This window comes from Anastrepha obliqua, chromosome 3, assembly GCF_027943255.1.
Source record: "Anastrepha obliqua isolate idAnaObli1 chromosome 3, idAnaObli1_1.0, whole genome shotgun sequence".
Classification (NCBI taxonomy): Eukaryota; Metazoa; Arthropoda; class Insecta; order Diptera; family Tephritidae; genus Anastrepha; species Anastrepha obliqua.
Genome location: NC_072894.1, coordinates 128,999,974 through 129,004,546, shown reverse-complemented (window position 1 = coordinate 129,004,546; position 4,573 = coordinate 128,999,974).

The window sequence follows — 4,573 nt, the reverse complement described above, 5'->3', positions numbered from 1 at the left end:
CTACTACAAAAATCTTCACTCAGAACGAATATCAGCTCTACTAGGTAAGCTTATTAGGCCAAATCAAACCGGTTTTAGACCTGTGCACTCGTGTATCGACAACATCCATGGATGATAGATTTAAAATTCGTTTCATTACACCGCGTTACACACATTCTGTCCTATGAACGAAATATACTTTTTCGGAAAGGGGATAAAAAATAAAAATACACGTGTATCGGCGATTTTCATGTACACGTCATATTTTTTTTTTTGTATTTTATAACTTTAAACGAGCAATTCTTGTATGCATATCTGTATAGCCACACGATCTCAGGATTAGCTTAACGGATTTGAATGAAATTGGGCACACAGATAGTGTATCTCATTTCTAGACATTTCACCTAGGTGTTGCCACTGACAATGTTTCACAAGGTTGCCACCTGTTAGAAATTAAAAAAAAAATTGCATGAGATGATCCGATGTGGGTATCAAAACAAAGGTATTTCACTCTGCATTACAATAGAGATATAAAACCCCGAATTTTTTTATTAATTTTATTATATTAAAATTAAAAATTGTTACATTAAAAATTCTAATGCTTTTAAAGAAACTTAGGCCTTTTATTTTTGCGTTTGTAAGCATTTGTGTCAGTATCGCCAAGCATATGCGTAATGTCTTGTCCTTTAAAGCGCTTTTTAATAGCCGCAATGTCCTGATGGAACCTTTCGCCATGTTCATCGCTACAAGCTCCTAAATCACCAGTGAAACAATCTAAATGATTGTGAAGGAAATGGATCTTTAGCGACATTAATATGCCCATTTCGCTGTGCCTTTCCATGCACGTTGTTCGATAGCATTCAATTTTGATGAAAATTCATAACTTGCAACTATTTTTTTATCTGTGGACCACCGAAAACACCTTAAATTATACACATCATTAAAAAAATAAAGTTACTAAAAGCCTTCGTAAAAAAATACCTGCATGAATCTTTGCGCCGCTCAGTTTCGGAAAAATATTGCGCAAACTTGCAATCGCCTCGCCCTCTCGATCCAGTTTTTTAACAAAATTTGATACGACACCGAGCTTAATGTGTAGTGATGGCAAAATGATTTAAGATGGCTGCACTAATGGTAGATTTTCTATACTTTCTACGCCTACTTTGTAGCATGTTCGCGGCTTCCACTTAAATTCAGTGTAATACTGATCTCTTTTGCGACCTTCCCATGTACACAAAAAGCACTGGTGGGTTGGAAATCCACGCTTAACAACCATGAGTAATCCGACCACTTTTAGATCGTAGCATATTTTTCAATTATGCTCTTGGTAGTTTATCAGCTGTAATATTAATTCCATGCCTTCGTATGTTTCTTTGAGGTTGATGGCATATGCGATCGGGACAGCTGGATGTTTGTTACCGATATGAAGCAGCACTACTTTAAGGCTGTTGACCGATGAAATGTCGCCACTCCTCTGAAATATGAGGGTAACCAATTTTTTCAAACATCGAATCAATATCACAACAATAAGCCAGGTTTTTTCCCGATCTTCATGCAATTTAAAAAATTCGTCATATGGAATACTGCTACGTCGATCACGAGCGGCTGTTATTTTAAAATCATCCGCCACTATATTCCACTGCTTAAAGCGTGATGCAAAGAGTTCGGCTGTTCTCTTTGACAAATTTCCTTCTCGTACAAGGTCATTGAAGTCGGCTTGCATTACTAAATGTGGCACTGTAGTCCCAAGTTCACTGGGTGTTGGTACAAATTCCGATACTTCTGGTTCCCCGCATCTCGCATTCGATGCAAGAAATGTTGATAGCATTGTTGGTGCTACTGTTGGTTCTCCATCCCTTAATTCGGGAACATCATCAAAAATCTCCATTGAAGCCGCTATACGTTCTTCTGGTGAGTACAGAACCGCTGGAATAACCGATTCTACATTAGCGTAGCGAATTTTGTGGCGGCGAAAGTATTGGTACCCTTTAGTTTGAGTAAAAGTTACGCAAAAGTAGCACAGTTCACTGCAGTGCTCCGTACGTGGTAGCCAAATTGTTGGTACAGAGTACTTCATTGTTGACCTTCCATCAGTAAACTTGCATAAATTTCTATAGCAATAGTCGCACACGACTTCCGGAGTATACCACAAGTAAGGAGCATAAGCAGTCTTGAATATTTTCTGAAACGAATTAACCACTGTTTTCGTAATATTTTTAAAATTTTTACTTGGTGCGAATAAGCCACAAACGTAACAAAAGTTATTTCGAGTCGGGCACTGCATTTTTCGTAAGATGAAATATACAGAAAGACGTTTTCGCGCAACAGAACTTAAAACAATTGTCAAAGTATACGTCTCCTAGTAGCGCAACTGTCAGATGATCGGAACTGTAACAAACACACAAACGGCACAGAGTGTGTTGTATGAAACAATAAATTAAAGGTTAATAAGTTGTTTAAAAATTTGGAGTCCCTTCAAGTTATGCCGAAAATTTAGAAAAAATTTGTTTTTTTTTAGAAAAAAAAAATTCAAGAAAATCTGAGAATTGATAAATTTTTTTTTTTAATTTTACATAATAAAAACATTTCCACGAGTCTGCCTGCAGAAATTCAGCGCGATTGGATCACGGAAAAAGGGTTAAAAATTGATCCAAAGTTTTTCACACAGGCAGACTACGAGCTCTATATTTTATACATTAAAAAAAAAATTCTCACGTGTACATGAAAATCGTCGATACATGTGTATTTTTATTTTTTCTCCCCTTTCCGAAAAAGTATATTTGGTTCATAGGACAGAAAAAAAGTTCGTTTTTGTAACGCAGTGTTATGGACAGCATCCATATCGTTAGAATTTTAAGTCTGATGAGTACAGTGACGACTTTATCTGACGTTCGTCGACTTCGCTAAAGTATTTGATGCCTTGAGAGGTGACTTAAGCTGGTATGCACTATCCGCTAGAGTTGTTTCCGACAAAATAATTAACATTATTAAAAACATATACGATAGTAATGCTGCCCAGTTATACACGATGTTGATCCCCGTCGGTGGTACAGCGTCTGACATTCAGCAAAGGATGCCCAAGGATTCCTGGGCTGTCTCGAGTGTGGTCTAACAAAGCGATTAAACGTGTAAAAAAAACGATTTTTGATACTTGTATAAAATCAGTTTCCTTTCAGTGCGAAATGTGCACTTAAAGCAAGAATCGACACGAAAACTGCAGTCATTTGTAAGTACTAGAAATGATTGCGTCGTATTATCGACATTTGATGGCCATGAACAATTTTTAACCACCGTCTGGGGCAATTAACCAAACAAAAACCAAATGAAAAGGAAATTCAGTTTTGCCTCAGTTGACTTGCAGAAGATGTATTGTATTAATAAGGGAATCAGCAAATCATTCAACGAAATAAAATATGTAGCAAGAATATGTGATTTGCGTATAGTAAATCGAATCTCTGGACTAAGTCCTTAATTTCGATGTGACGTGCAATACTGGAACATGTCACTAACAATATTATTGATAATGATAATAATAACCATATACTAAATTTCTGATACATCCGCAAAGTTGTTTCAGCTATTATAGTCCAGAAAAATACCCCCTGTTTGTATGCATATTATTTTTCTGTATGCTACCCTTAAAATTTGGTCTATGGCCATATGCCTTATTTAAAAAACGAAATATAATATTTCAAACTATATTATTTTTGTAGATTCCCTGGCCAAGAAACAGACAGAAATAACAGAGAAAATTGTTCTTCTTTTAATTTGAAATGGTTTTTGAATACCTTAAATAATTAGTGGCTGATAAAATTTTTTTTGTCCTAGCCAAAAAATTGTAGTTTTTTTCAGGCTCCCTTTAAAAATCGTCACAATTATTTTTTTGTTCGCATAGCGTATATTCAATTAACCCCTACTAATACTATATTTTTTTTTTTCTTTAATGCGTTCTACAACTTTCACTTTTTTACTACTAATTATAAATGCAATTTTAGTTTTATTGTTAACTAGCTTTAACCCGCGGTCCCGTTCGCGTAGGAGTAGTTTTGAGGGATCTAGGATATGTATATTCTAAACAGTAGTTGTAGGCATGTGCTTATATATACTTACGTAATTAGCCCTTAAGACTTATTTAGTAAGCTTTCGTTGTAATTAGACCTTAAGACTCGTTGATGGTAGCGTTTGGTACGATATGCCGTTTGGCATAAATAAAGATTCATTCGGTTTATAGCGTAAGACGAATACGGTGCTATCGTCATTTTTAACAAGTCATATATTATATCAGAAGTGGTTTTTTTTAAATAATGGACTCAATTAACGCCGATCTCCCTGATGCAGCTGAAGGCCTGGTGCACCGCTGTGGGCATTAACGCTAGTGGCGCAAAAGCTTCACTGGCCGCCAAGTTGAACGAACTTTCGGCAGAGGCGCGAGGACTGTGTCCATGCGATAAATGGGGAAGTCACACAGAAGACAACGTAGAGGACAACGCAGAGGACAACGTGGAGAGCAGCGATCAGGACAACGGTGAGAATGTACAGCAACGGCAAGGTGATACGGTCGTGGAAGTTACTAACGACGACGGCGCGGTTCGTG